Source organism: Thermobia domestica, chromosome 10 (assembly GCF_964235325.1).
Source record: "Thermobia domestica chromosome 10, izTheDome1.hap1.1, whole genome shotgun sequence".
Lineage (NCBI taxonomy): Eukaryota > Metazoa > Arthropoda > Insecta > Zygentoma > Lepismatidae > Thermobia > Thermobia domestica.
The window spans coordinates 98,277,960-98,294,332 of record NC_137463.1 but is presented as its reverse complement, the minus strand read 5'-3'; the positions used below and the strand labels follow the sequence as shown (position 1 = coordinate 98,294,332).

Sequence of the window (16,373 nt, the reverse complement as noted above, 5' to 3'; positions counted from 1 at the left end):
TTGTCATCTAACGAAGAAAACTCAATTCTTCACACCGCAACGCACCTCATTCAGACTGTAAGATACACTGGCGAATATTCGCTGTTTTTCTTGAGAAGTGGCCCGATATTAGCGCGGATGAATTTAAACTAGTAAATATAGTTCCATAAATCTCCCATCCATCTTTGATCATTTGTCACAAACCGCATGAAAATCGGACTTCAGTTAGAAATTCTAGATCCAAATAAAAGCCTTAAGTTTAAAAAAAAAATCACCCTGTAGAAAAACATGATAGGAACCACCGAACTGAACGATAAAATTTACAATAAACTGTTTCGGCGTATCATGAGACCTTTCTCAGTAGATCTCTGCAACTCACATACACTTTTCTCACTTGTTAGAATTTTACTTTGTAATATTTCGTGTGTACGGTATAAAAATCACCCTTTATTTTTGTAATAAACTATTTAGAAAATTTTGGGTAATTTAATATTTATTTTATAAAAGATATACAACAGAATATACTATATGCAAGCCATTTATATACTTCAATCGCTCCAACCCAATAATAGAGAGGAAAGGAAACGAATTAAGAAAATAGAATATGTTATGCGCGGTAGTTGCATTACGTTGAAGGAATTTTATCATTTCTGAAAAGTAAAAGAATTCTGAAGTTCAACATTTGATTAAGAGTTTCAAGAAATTCTTTGATTTATTCAGATCGCATTTAGAAGACCCAAAGAATAGATGGCGAGAAGTGTAATAGAAGTTTTTAGTTTATGTTGCACTTAGCTAAATATGATCCCACAATCTTAAAAACGAACAGTTTACCTGAGGATCATATTATATCAGTGCATCCCAGTTCCAAGTCATTCAAAATCAGATCATCTATTGCCTGCTTCAAACCTAGAAGGTAGTTGGTACACAATATTGATACTAAAACTTTTGCTTAGCTTAACAGCTTTTTTTTTTTTTTTTTTTTTTTTTTTTTTTTTTTTTTTTTGTGAGAGATCCGGATTCGATTCGCAGTGGAAGCTCAATGAATTCTAATCTTAAAGTAAACTGTACGTTCAGCACTCTAAGCAAACAAACAAATAAAAAAACTTGTGAAAGAAAGATAAAATAACTATTGTTATTCATTATAAATGTTTCAAAAGAGTAAGAGAAATTTTAAAAATGACTTAGTAGATTTGAGTTAAAAAAAAAATATATACATTTTGGAAATTTATGTAAAAGATTTGCACATGTTCTATAGCAACTGCGATTTTATTTAAAATCGCAACTGTAGTGTTATGATATTTTGAAAAGTTGCATTTGGACGTAAATATATCCTGAGACTAGTGATATAATAAAATTCCAATGATGAGTGATGTGTAGAAATTGAGGAATTAGCTGTATCTGTCCACTGTATAGCGCATAATTATATCTCATCATCAACGGTAGAGGAAGAAGTGAAAGAGAAATATTAAACAACTTTCCAAGCTTTGCACATGTTCTTCGGTCATAGTATCAAGAATTGTAATGCTTTCATCTTTGGCAAGTAAAAAATAAAATGAAAGTTTTAAATGGCTCAACTGTTCCAGATTTACTAACAAGCTATTACTTTTACAATGTGAAAGTGTAAGTATGAAATGAACTGCCGTATATCTTATCTTGTACTTTTTTTAATATAAATTACAAACATTAATTGAAAAATAAAAATAAACTAAAAATAAAGATGATAAAACCTTCTCATTTTCATATTTTCCTTGCTATTTTCATCATTTTATTTATTTTCGATACTTTCGTTTGCTCTCCTGCACTCCTACTTGTCCCACTATCTTCCTTCACCAAAGTGCATCTACGATAACACTACCACATGATCTTGCATTTCAATATGGCGACCATCAGAATACCTCTCAGCTATTTGTCTGTTCTTTATGTCTTGCTTTTCTCTCAACTTCTTCCCCATATGGTGAAGTAATTTAGCGAAAGATCTCTAATTCAGATTTCAGTGTTGTGATCATGTTTCCACTATTTTCTGGTAAGTAATTCCTTATGCAAAGCGTGACTTACATAGAAGTAGTACTAAATTTATATTTCATAAACGGAAGCAGATGCACTAAATCGGTTAATGATGTGTTGAAGCACCATCCTTTCTCTAATGCATGAAGTTTAAACTCGCCCAATCTTGGTAGTTCCGAATAGGGTGTTACTCCGTCAACATGTATAATCACGCTGTGCCAGAAAATGGAGCGTGTGAAAGTGAAACAAAGGATTAACATAATTTTTTGGGGGAAAGTTGAAAAGTTGTCAACTAAAACATTCCAACTGATGATCGGAACGTGTGAAGGGGGTTTGTATGTCCATAGTACAAGTTTTTCAGTAGCGTAAACGTTTATCTGAAGGGAAAGAAAGTCTTCAAGGCAATGCTTTATTTTAGGTAAACCATGATCTTCAGTTACTGACACAAAGATCAACAGATATGCGAGATGATCAAAACTTAACGATGCAATGGCTGAACTAATTGAACTTGGACAGGGAATTTGTTCGGAGAATTATCGCAAAAGAATTAAAGATGTGGAAAATCTGTTCCAAGGTTATGCCGAAAACTATCTGGCAGAAACAAAGACAGCGCTTCAAGAATTGTGTGCGGCTATGTTACAATACATCGAAAAGGAACTAGGCTTGCTGGAATCTGTAATACCTTCGACAAAACATATATAATTTTCCTATAGCCTAGAGACTAAGCAGTAATCCATGGAGTAGAAATGCCTTACTTTCCCAAGATCGATAAAAACAAGCATTTACGCTCAAAACTTCAGGCAATGCTGCTTGTGTTGTTTGACGAACATGGAATTGTAATTGTTGAGTGGCTGTACTGGAGAAATAGTCAATCAACACTTCAGCGTTCAGATTTTGACCCACGTCGCAAAAAAGGTGAGGAGAAAGAGGCCTCAACTATGGAAAAATGGATGAATTCTGAACCAGGACAACGCACCAGCCAATAAGGTCCTGTCTGCCTGAAATAAAATTACTCCTCATACTCGTTGGATCTCTCAATACATGGCTTTTTCTTCTTTTCCGTAGACTAGAGTCTAGGATCAAGGGAACTCGTTTTGCCTTAATCGAAGAGATTGGGTTTTCTCTCAGGATTCTCCCATTTCCTCCCACATTCAGCCATTTAATTTTATTAATCATTCATCTTACTTAGCTTAAAGGGCATAAATATGGGACGTAAAACTAGAAAATTTATTTTATATTATTTTTAGGAAGACGCAGATCTCCTAATTCAACTCATAGAAAATGACTTCCAGTATTGTTCCCAACAGTTCAACAGCATATACACCTAACCTTTTAATTTGTTCCACGGTCCCCTAAGAGTTCTTAGACCACCAATCGGGAAAGGCTTTTATATGTTTTAGTGAAGAAAATGAAATGAAATCTTTAAGTTTTACGTCCCACGGTTATGCCGGTTAGGCTAAAGGAGACGGTGAAGATAAGAAATGAATGAAATGGTGGAATGAAGAAAGTGGGAGGACACGGGAGAACCTCGAGAAAACCCACGAGCACGGTGTTTGTCCACCACAAAGTCCACACGGCGCGAGCTGGGATCGAACCAGGGACCCCAAGCACCGGAGGTGAACGCTCTACCACTGAGCCACCGTGTCACCCATATGTTTCAGTGAATTTGCAGAATGCCCGTTCTTCCCACTGGAAGAATAAGATGTATTGAAAATACTTGAAAGATAAGTAGAAAGTTTTCCTTCTTTTTAAGCAAGTTTGATTTTCTCTGAAGTTATGTAAACCCTCACACAATTGTCAACAATAATATTTTATAACAGGAATAAGGCTAATCTTTTTCTCACAATCCAAACCGATGGATTTATGCAATTCATGCAAATCGTTAGGCAAGATCTCTATAAAATCAAAATAGGAAATTACGAGGGCTGGAAAGAAATAAGTGGCAACATATAAATCGTTCGTAAACCTTGTATTGTACAATCATGAGACTTCTACAGGCCTTCAACGTAATCCTTTGCAGCATGTTTTACCCGTTGCCAGATGTGGGAAAGTAACAGAATACCAGCAGCTTTTGCCCTCTTTGTGGATGTCTGCAAGAGAGCGCTCTATAGCTCTAAATATGACATCTCTGGTGAGAAAACGCATCCCTCGCAGTGGTTCCTTCATTGTAGGAAACAGATAAAAGTCATGTGGACTCATGTCGGGTGAATAGGGTAGGTGCTCTAGAACCTCCCACCCCCATCATGCAAACACGTTCCTCACAGCAACTGCGTTCTGACAGCAGGTGTTTTAATGTAAAACAAGGAGTGGATGCCTTATGTAGTTGGGTCGTTCCTGCGCAGTGCAGGACGAAGATGTTGTTCTAGAAACCTGAAGTAGTACATTGCATTTACGGTCTGGTTCGGAGGAACTACATGTCGTAATATGACACCACGTATATCGTATGCCACTATCAGCATCACCTTCACATTCCCCGGTTTCTGACGCAGCTTCTTGGGTCGGGGAAATTATGGGTGGCGCCATTTATTTGATTGGCGCTTAAGTTCTGGCTTATAAGAGCACGCCCATGTTTCGTCAAGTGCGATGATCCTGTCCAGAAACACGCCACTTCCCGCCTGTAACATGGCAAATTATCACCGGCGAGGGCATATCTATGACATTTTTGAACATCTGTTAGGTGATGCAGTACCCACTGGGATGCAATTTTTCGGCAACCAAGGACATTGAGCAACACATTCAACACTGTAGTGGGATGTTCCTACCTCGTTAGCCAATTCCCTGGCAGTCTACCTCCTGTCCATATACAGCAAAAATTGAATCAATTCAATAACTCGATTGTCGACCCCATGTCGACCTCCACCCGCAGTAAGTACGCCAGAAATTTTTACTTGGGAGTGTGTTCAAAATAAAAGGGGGGTGTGCTCTCAGAATAGTGATATAATTTTTAAACAGACTCAAACAAGAAAACAGTATATTTTGTTATGCAACTATTACAATACTACTACTACTACTACTACTACTACTACTACTACTACCACTACTACTACTACTACTACTAATAATAATAATAATAATATCAGCTCTTCGCAGTGGTAGGTTCAATAAAGTAAGTTCATACATTTGAGCATTTATTATTATTATTATTATTATTAAATTAAGTAATACAGTGAAACCTCTCAAAACGGACATCGGTGGAACCGATTATTTGTCCGTAAATGAGAGGTGTCCCTAAAAGGAAGGATTCTCTCTCATAACACCACTCCATACATATTTATGGTATGGAAGAATAAGAAAGTTTGTCCTCTTACGAAGGTGTCCACTATTGAGAGATGCCCGTTAAGAGAGGTTTCACTGTATTGGGAATGAACCTCTACTATTTTACCCAATAATTCCCCTACATGTGAATTGAATACATACGAATTATTACGAATTACATACGAATTATTGTAATTATTTTGCAAAATTCTGCTATTATTTCAATTTATTCACCCCCAGCAAGTTTTAGTGGGTGATTTTTTTTCCAAAATATTAATTGAGAAAAAATTCCCTCCTCCCATGCTGAAATCACATTCGTTTAGTAATTAATACTGTACATAGTTCCAATTTCATTATTTTAATATTCTAACTCTGTAGTTAACGTTAATTGTTGTAATATTATTTAATCTCTTAATCTCCGTTCCTGCCCTTCCTGGCTACGTTATTCGCTCTGAATATCTTTCATAAGAAATTATTCATTGATTTAGTTGTTTTCCAGAAATCCAGTTTTTCAATTTACAAATATTTTGTATCTTACTGTTTTGTCTTCTTTAATATACCCTAATTTTAATAATCCCAGGGCTCATAGTGATCTGGTCTCTTTAAATAGTTGAAAAGTGACCAAAAAATGAACAAAAGCACACACAATCTTATCATGCACCTTTTTTCCTTTGTCAATTTCTCGCTCTATTTGTTTTTTGTTTTGTTTCTTCTTTACTTCTTTTTGAGATTCATCCTTTCTTAAGTTTTCAAAATATGCTTTGTAGCTACGGTAAGCAGACTTAGCAGATGTAAAAAGCTTCTGAGTAAGTGGAACCAGTTCTGGCCTATTTCCGAATTTCTTCATCCCAGACATTATATTTAACTTCGCATTAAGAGTTATCAAAAACGTGAAATATTAAAATTCATCACCTACTCTTAAGAAGAACATACAAAAAGCATAACACAAGACGAACATGATGAACCACACAAACACACACACACAACGTTGAGCGGAGCATGAACTATTACGAGAGAAAACTAAAAGATTATTTATGATAGAAGAAAGAATAGACACAGAAGGGTTTTCAACCCCACCTTGAGAACTTAAGCATACACCAACCGTCCACTGTGCTTTAGAAAGAATAAAAGCTGAAGTGAGAATGAAGCTGACTGTTTCACATACTAAAGCTTTCAGAAGAGTAATGAGTAACAACTTTCTGCCTTTTTCCATTTGTTTTTATATTTTTCTTAGAAAACTGCCAATGCAAAACATAAATCACACGAAAAAGTCACTTTACCTCTCAAAAAAGTAACTTTTAGTGACAAATTTGAAAGAAAAAAAAACTTTTAGTGACCAACTTGAAAAAAGTAAATTTTAGTAAAAAAAGTGACTCGCTATGAGCCCTGTTCCACTCAATGAATTTACGTGAATAAAAATATACTTTACAAATAATTAAGCTAGCGCCAAAGGCGTTCCTGCGTAACACTAGACTCAGTCTAAAATATAGCTATATAATTCTTACTTCAATCGATCACTTCATTTCTAAAAACATTTTGACTACACCCTTCTAACGTCCGTCCGTTGATACACCACTTGCAGAGCAGGCTCGAAACCAGCCACAGAGCTTTGGGGGGGGGGAAGCATGAATATGTTGGGAGGGGCCAAGTCATTAAAAATTCTCTTACAAATATCTAAATTGTGCATTTTGTATTGAGGTCTGGAGGGGACATGAAAAATTTAGGGAGGGTCAGGCTTTCCCTAGCCCCCTCTGATTGCGAGCCTGTTGCAGAGTAGCACTTACCAACTGAATCTGGTATAGGCTTATTACTATATTGTCACATCTTGCCTTATTGAGGAGGAGGTAGGTGAATGACCGCTCAAGACGTTGTCAATTTCAGTCATCTGCATCTGTCCATCAATCTCTTTTCTCGGAAACGACCGCGGAGCCCAGGAGGGTAGGTATCAGTGGTCTGTTTTGTCAATTGTTTCGATCAAAACACTGCCCGAAACAAATGAGGTCATGTGGTTCTCGAAGCCGTTTATGAGAACGAAGTCGCTTCGTATTTTGAAGTGAACTATATAAATAAGAATATTGCCTTCTTTTCTAAACGCTAAACCTTTTTTAACTTGATGTAATAAATAACCTATATGATACTGATTGATACAATTGGATTTGGGGGAGTATTCCTTTTCCATCCAGGGGTGTGTGTAAAGAAATTTGGAGGGGTGTTAGGGGGTGTTCGGGGGGTGTAGATTACTCCCTGTCCACCCGGTTCCTGTTGCACACTATCACGTCCTGCACGAAACGTTGCAACCCAATGCGCCACAGTCCGATACGGCAGTGCGTCATTACCGCATGCTTCAGGTAGGCCAGAGTGACATTCCTTGGCGTTTTTTCCACGAGTCACTTCGATCTTTATCAATGCATATTATCTACCCTGGAAAACAGCCCTTTTAGAGCGGTGTGATTTGACAACCTATATTCAACACACTCCACTACTATCACTACAGCACCTACACTAGCGCCGCCATCCGAGTTGTATAGCTCTACCTACCCTCTACATGTGTTGCTAACAGCAGCTCAAACAAAAGTTTCTGCACGGGGATAAAACAGTTTTGCTTTTTTCTAGAACTAGTAGAATATTATAGAAATTCTCCTTTTTATCGTTTAGAAGAGGAATTTTCGAAAACACTGAAGCAAGTGTTCGCTTACTTTTAATGACGAGTTTATATACCAAGTTTCATCTCTCTAGCTAAAAGGGTTTGTGAGATGCATATCCTTGACAAAAAAAAAAAAAAAAAAAAAAAAAAAAAATCTCTCCTTAGGATATTATTTCACTTAAAGTGAAATTACAAAACTCCATGTCGATCCACATGCTATGTTCAAAAATTCACGTTTCAGGTTTCAAATAGTACAGTTGCTTGTCGTGACAAAAGACATAATTACAATATGGATTTCACTTTTATATATTGACAGTGACTTTACAAGCACGCTTAATATTCATTCTCATTATTCTCTGTGGAGGCATAGTTGGTCAGTGGTAGAGTGTTCCAGAGGTAAAGGCCCCTGGGGTCCCTCGTTCAATCCCCAGCCAAATAAGTTTGTGGTGGACAACATCGTGTCCGTGGATTTTCTCGGGGTTCTCCCGTTTCCTCCCACTAGCTCATTCCACCAATCCTTTTATCGTCATTCATCTCTCTTACAGTTAGTCTAAAGGACGTTAAACTAAAAGATTTCACTATTCTCTGTGATCTCATTGCACCACCTGACACAAACTCATTACATTATAATCCAAAGCACTTCTTCTGTACTGGAATTATAGACAAATTCTGCTAGGACATAAATATGAATAAAATCTAACGTTAAATTCAATGGTTTTGATAAATTCTATAGCAACAAAAACATAGTCCTTTTTCTTTTCTCAATGTATAAGAGTGACACAACGGTAGAGCGTTTGCCTCTAGTGTGTGGAGTCTGTGGTTCGATCCCCGGCCAAGTAAGCTTGTGATGGACAACATTGTGTCTCGGGTACTCCCGTTTCCTCTCACATTCTCATTCTACTAATTATTTCGTCATCATTCAATTGCCTTAATTATCCGTCTTCCTTAGCCTTAAAGGCATAACCGTTGGACGTTAAACTAAAATATTTTACTTTTTTTTTTTTTTTAATATACAGTTCTAGCCTAAATGATTCATCGGGTTACAAACCCCTTTTTATTTACAAATATACGACGTGCAAAGACGGGTTATTCATGAACAGATACGTACACTCACCAAGTTTCTGGTATATTCTACAAATGTTCAATGTGTGCGCCCTTGGTCTCCCGGTACATATCCAGTTCCTTCATGCGTTCACTAATATGTTTTCGTTTATGTCCGTCACAGCAGCAGTCCTGTAGTTCATGCAGCGTTGTTGACATTGGGGGTACATAAACTTTGTCCTTAATATAACCCCACAGAAAAAAAAAAATACATGGTGTGAGATCTGGCGACGTGGGTTCCCTTGCAGGGCCGGCCCTAGGCAATTTGCCCCCTTGCAATGATATCATTTTCCAACCTCTTTCTCCAGAAAACACAAATCTTAAAAGACTCGATTTTAAGTAAGCTACACCATCATGAACAACGAGGGGAAGAAGGGGAAGTGCACTCACACTCAGAAAGGCCTAAACACTACAATACAATCTCATTATGTCCGTTTTTTCTCTAACCAATAATCGATTATGTTAGACATAAAGCAAACACACCTGCAGAGAAAAGATGGTAATCCTTTTTATAAAATTCAATATCGAGCTTCAATCTCAATATATCAATTTGCAATTCCAGTGTAACTAGCTCTTTTATCCTTATTTCTTGATTTTAGTTCTACATATGTTAAAAAATTATATATATAAACTTGTTCCCACCTTCAATGATATGGAACTTATTTATGATGAAGGCAAAACCAGTTTTCATATCAAAATTGTGATAACTAACTAAATGGAACAGGTGTTCGCTACTGTTCGAGAATTGTGTTCTTGTATTTGATAACAATCAAGCGATTCATGTTGGGATTTGTCTGACCATTTGCTTTAGCACTGTCCATGTGACCTCAAAAGAATGCGACTCAAACACGATATATGAATGTACTATTCAAATAGGTCAGCTTAGTAAATTTAACTACCATCATTGATAAGTTTGTTTCCAACAAGAAATATTTATTTTGAATAATATAGTTATGACAGGCTTTGCTGCTCCACATGCACGTAGGGTAGAGCCCGGCCCAAGGGCCTTGATTGAACCTAATGAATCATTTGGGCTAACCCTGTATGATTTTCAAAAGAAATCTACGAAGTAATGGAAAAGAATAACAACATAAAATTTTCTTACCAAAGGTAAACCCTTTCTTCCTTCACCTTTCTTTTCTGGAGCTCCAAATACCCGGGGTTTTCTACACAGTTACATTCACTTTTCTAGGACGTCATTCGATTGACAGCACTCTTGTCATCCAATGTGAAGAAATAAAATAGTTTGTTCATTCATTTTGAGCTCTCTTGAGGTTTCTTCTTTTTGGCGTAGATCTTTGTTCTAGATCGCCAATATCCTTTAATTGAAGCTTTAGTTGTTAATGTTAAAATGTTTCTTCTTGATTTTTAGGATCTGAGGAAGTTTTAGGTTGTTACTTTTTTTTTCTATTGAATGTATATATACTATGTTAATTTATATGATAAAATACGTTAGAATTTCAGTTTCTTAGATCAATCCTTTATTAACACTTCGCACCAACACATATATGCATACTCCTTGTTTATAAGTTAAACAAATAAAATCAAAGTATCAGTCTATCTCTTATACCAACAATCCCTATTTTAAGTATACATTTTAGATTCATTACCAAAGAAACTCATCATTGATTTGTTAGCTAATGAAACTTCTCATTGTTTTGTTACATATTACACAACCAGAGCCGTTGCTAGGCAGTTTGCTGCCACCTGCAATTGCATAATTTTCCGCCCCCTCCTTCTTCAGAAAGAACAAACCTTAAAAGTCACAATTTTAAGCATGCTACCCTATCATGATCAAGAAAGGAGAAGGAAATAGCACTCGCACTCAGAATGGCCTAAACACTACAAATACAATCTCGTTGTATCTGTTTTTTCCTTTAAATATTAATCTACTATGTTAGGGATAGATAAAGAAAACACACTTGCAGCGGAAAGGTGGTAGTTCTTTTTATAGAATTCAATATCGAGCTTCAATCTCAATATGTCAGTTTGCAATTCGAGTGCAATTAGCTGTTTTATCTTTATTTTGCGATTTTCCTTCTACATTTTTTACTTAAAAAAAACTTGTTTCTACCTTCAATGATAAAGAGCTTGTTTCCGACAGAAACAGATTGGTTTTCCTATCAAAACTGTGATAACTCATTAAATGGAACAGGTGTTAGCTACTATTCGAAAATTGAATTCTTGTATTTCACAATAATCAAGCAATTGATGCTGGGATTTGTTTGATCATTTCCTTTAACACTGTCCATATGACCTTAAACTAAAGCGATATAAACATGATTTGTAGACTGACTATAAAATCCATGCTAAGTGCCAGAATGAAAATGTTGAGTAAAAAACTCATATTGTACTTAAGAACTGGCAGCACATAGGCCCACGCGCATTCTTCTGACGATTATTTGAACTACTTCCACAGGGAATACTAGATAGCTCGATTTTAACTGAGCAGTGTTAGGCACATAGCCCACATTTTGACATTAAACCCAACTTTTCTATTTTTGACACTTAACACGGATTTCATTTTCAATCTACATTTATGAATGTAGTATTCGAATAGAGACCAGCTTAATAAATTTAGCTACCATCATCATGAATTATTCTAATCCTATATTAAGCTACGAAGGAACTGGAGAATGCCTGGAGAAGCCAGGAATTCAGTTGATGTAGTCTGAATGTAGATGAATCCTGCTTGGCAGTTGTAGAAGCCAATAGAACGAAGAGTTGTGTGACCCTCATGAAGGTTTGGTCCGAATGTATCATCTTCTGTCACCCAGCCAAAACTTGACCAGATGTACCACTGCTTGACGGAGAATTTAGATAAAGTCGGATAAAATTTCCAGTAAAATAGTAATTTTACTGAAAGTGTCAGCCGCTTGATGGAGTTGTGGCATCTTCTTCGTGACATCTTGTAAAAAAAATCTGAAAATGGGAGGTCTCGGAAAATTTGAAGGAGTTCTTTGATTGAAGAACTGGAGTCGTCGGAGGAGTCCACAGTCAGCTGAGAGGGAAGTCGTCTTCTGGATGTAAAAATGAAATGAAATCTTTGAGTTTTACGTCCCACAGTTATGTCGGTTAGGCTAAAGGAGACGGTGATTATGAGAAATGAATGAAATGGTGGAATGAAGAAAGTGAGAGGAAACGGGAGAACCCCGAGAAAACCCACAAGCACGGTGTTTGTCCATCACAAGGTCCACACGGCGCGAGCTGGAATCGAACCAGGGACCCCAAGCACCGGAGGTGAACGCTCTACCACTGAGCGACCGCGCCCTCCTCTTTTGGATGTAGTTGTACTGGCATAAGTAGGTGCAGAATCAGTGCGTGTTGGTTGAGAAGAAGTAGATTTCGACACCAGCGGTTGGAGGTCTTGTTCAGTAAGTTTGACGTCAGCTGGAGCACGGCGTGCTTGGAAGCGTTTAACGATAGGGCATCCTTTGAAATTGGCTTGATGGTCTTTACCACAGTTAGCACATTTAGATGTAGTTTCGTTTTTACTTTGGGTTCATTGATAACTAAAATGGACATCTGCACATCACATGCATTTTGGTGTGGCATAACAGAATGACTGTGTATGCCCTAAAGGTTGACATCTAAAGCACTGGATAAATTAGTTGGGTCGGTATGGTTCTACAGAAACTTTGTGGAATTCCAAATAAGTGAGTTCAAAAATAGCCTTTGACGTCTTGCCTAAGGTAACGAGAAGCAATGGGAGAGGATTTTTACTTCTCCCCGTCATCTATTGGACGTTTAAGACATCGTAGCCTCTGTTAGTGAAAACTGTTTTAATATTATCCAGCTGGGTGTCGATAGGAAGTTTGCGGATTACTACCTTAAGGTAGCGGTCGGTAGGTACAGTGTCCATGAAATAGGAAAATTTATATTCCTGGCAAAACTTTTCCAAGGTTTGGTAATCTTCTTGATTAGCGCATTGAAACTTCATACCGTTCTTGGTGACTGCACAGTAAGGTATCTCTTTACAGCGGGACGTAGCACCGTGGCTGATCTTGAATCCTTTATCGGTGAAGTAGTCATAAACATAAAAAAGATTTTATCTTTCGTCGGAGTGAGACTGGAGCCGCGGTCTTACGGATTTGGGAGTCCTCTGCAAGGGCCATTGCTTCCTCAGTGTCAGTGACACTCGAAAGAGCCGCAAACTTATTTGAAGTTGGTGACTGCCTTCGGAGTGGGTGGGGTAGAAGGCCGACAAGGCTTTTTCGCAGGTTGAAAACTGTCTTCTTGAATAACTGCATTAGGTCGGGAGGTTAAGTTCTCGCTAACTTGAGGCGTGGAAGCAACATTAGGGTAACCATAATGGATTTTTTTTATCGTATGCCGAATGAGGTCCTTGACAGAATGTGCATTTATAATTTCCGTCCGTACGGAAGTCTTTGTGATTCGGAGTAACTAAAAGCATAGTTTCGACGTAGATAATAATTAGACTTCGGATTTTTGAATATTTGCATGTTTTTTTCCTGACGTGATATTGATATGCTCTAAACAGAAATTCGTTTCAGGTGTTTTGGAGTAAAAGAGCAGAGTTTTGTAGTGCATATATTTGCATATTTCGGAGGTTAGTGCATGTTTATGTCGTTACTGCATATGCATATTTAAAGGAACGGCCAAATTTGATAATTTTTAACGTCCAACAACTCCTCATAAATGGAATTTCAAGTTTCTAATATAAAGAGACTCAAGATCTTTAAATGGTTCATTGCTATCGTTTTAGAATTCTTCCAAGATCATGGGAAAGGTGAATAGCAAAAGGGTGAGTTATTCATCCTCCCGGCAATGATGCATGACTGTTCCCTTTTTGGAAGAAAACATGAATAAAGGTGTCAAATCACCTACAACAAAATTTCCACGTCACCCATCTCGGAAGTTAAAGTTGCTACTGTTGTGCGTGTATGGATTTGAAATTGTGTGATACTGTGGTAGTATAAGAATACCAAAAGAAAAATCTGAGTCCATTTAGTTGTAGTGCGACATCTTCAAATTTGAATTTTAACTAGCTCAGAATTTTGTCCAATTTTTGCCCATTTTTGTCCATCCAAGAAAAAAATTTGCACCATTCAAACTAACAAAAGAGGGTCATTACAAAATTTCGGCCACTTTGATCACCTGTAGTGAGATATCTTCAAATTCAAAAATTAACTTGCTCAGAATTTTGTCCAATTTTTGGCCATTTTTGTCCACCCAAGAAAAAAATGTACCATTCAAATAAACGAGGGAGGGCTATTTCAAAATTTCGGTCACTTTGATCACCTATAGTGCGACATTTTTAAATTGAAATTTTAATTAGCTCAGGATTCTGTCGATTTTTTGAAAATTTTTGTACCACCAAGAATAAATTCTGTACCATTGAAATAAATCAGAGACGGTCACTGGTTTATTTCAATGGTACAGAATTTCGTCACTTGGATCACCTGTAGAGAGACGTTTTCAAATTCGAATTTCAACTATCTTGGTGGTAGAAAAATGTACAAAAATAGGGAAAATTCTAAGCTAATTAGAATTCGAATTTAAAGATATTACACCACTAGTGATCGAAGTGACCATTATTTTGAAATGGCCCTCCTTTGTTAATTTTAATGTTACAAATTGTTTGATGGTACAAAAATGTACGGAAATTTTACAAAATTCTGAGCTACCGGTAATTAAAATTCGAATTTGAAGATGTCGCACTATAGGTAATCGAAGTGGCCAATTTTTGAAATGACCCTCCCTTGTTTATTTTAATGGTACAGAATATTTTCTTAGTGGTACATAAATGCACAAAAGTTGAACAAAACTTTAACCTTGTTAAAATTCGAATTTAAAGATGTCACACTACAGGGGATCGATGTAGCCCAATTTTGAAATGGCCCTCCGTCGTTTATTTGAATGGCATAAAAGTGTTTCTTGGTTGGACAAAAATGTACGGAAATTTTACAAAATTCTGAGCTAATTAAAATTCGAATTTGAAGTGTCGCACAACAGGTGATCGAAGTGACCAAATTTTGAAATGACCCTCCTTTATTAATTTGAATGGTATAAAATTTCCTTTTGGGTGGACAAAAATGGATAAAATTTGGACAAAGATGTCGCACTACAACTAAATGGGCCCGAAAAATCTAGAAATTATCTTCTGAAACAATGGATTGAAGTTGAGATACATTAACAATTTAAGAAGAAAATATATTTTGTTAAGTATATGCTAAACAAGTAATATTTTCAAAGTAAGTAAGCTTGTTTTCAGAAGAGGACATTTCAATTTTGATCGACAGCAAAATCTCAATCTTCAGCAGAGCTCAATTTTTTTGGCTTTCTTATATTTTCATAGCATTTTCAAGTCTAATAAGGAGTTTATACAGCTATAAAACAACCCAGATGTGGCTATTTTTTCATACTCGACAGAGTTCGTCCCCCCCCAAAAAAAGTTGAAAGAAATAAACAACCCTTTTGAAAATGAGCTCTAAATTAATTAAAATATTTGCTTTACAAAATCTAAAACTTTGTCACAGCAGTTACTTTCTGAGATAAGGAGATAAGTTCCCAAATTTTTCTTTATGAAGTTTATGAGAGTATTTAAATATAAGCTTGTGTTGCTTTGATACGCAGCTCGGTCTCTCGAAACGTAACTTTCGTACTAAGTCTTCTGTTATGTTTTCGATAACTTTACCTTCTTCCCATTCATACTCCATGTCTCACTCAAATTACTTTATTCCATTTAAAGTATCAATATTATACGAGTACATTGTGAATTCTTACTGTTCTAAACGAACAACGTAACGCTAGAAGAAAATATTCTAGGATTCAACTCAATTGGATATAAAAAGTAGTTTCAAATTGATTTATTTTCTTTTAAACAAGAACATAAGGCATTTGAATACAGGCTTTTAATACAGTAAAAACTGCCTTCAACCAGGTCCCTTATTAAACAGAAATTTATTTTAAACGGAAATATTTCACAGTTCCGTGAATTTAAAGGTTAAAAAAAATGGTTAAATTCTCTTGATTAGGCGGGACCTGTGTTGCGAACAATGGATGTTAAAGTATACTCTTTAACGAAAATTTTCAAGTTCCGGAATGCAGCGTTTAGACAAATTTTAGACATTCTGTGAGAGGTTAGGTATATGAACTACGTTATCTGTAAAGGTCTTCGTTTACTTGTTACTCTACACATTTAACCTTTAGTCCACTGCCATATAAGGCCCTAGATACCGTGCGACTTTTCTTTTTTTTTTTAACGAAGTGCAATTTACACAGTAATTTCCAAATACCAATAGCTCGTTCTCTAGCTGGTCTAGAAATATGGAACAAGGAGCATAATACTGTATGTATGTACACTCATGTCCAAAATTATTGTCGTATGTCTATAAATATGTTGTTGTAGGAATATAATTTGATAACG

General features: G+C 36.4%; 1 long non-coding RNA gene across 1 annotated transcript in view; it reads right to left on the bottom strand.

Moving 5' to 3' along the window:
• The window catches only part of LOC145662599 (uncharacterized), a 160,829-nt gene extending 150,539 nt beyond the window's left edge, over positions 1–10,290 (bottom strand). The window contains exon 1 of the long non-coding RNA XR_014127067.1: positions 10,089–10,290. This is a non-coding gene — a long non-coding RNA (uncharacterized LOC145662599). The remainder of the gene's footprint in view (positions 1–10,088) is intronic.
• Between the last annotated feature and the right edge of the window lie 6,083 nt (positions 10,291–16,373).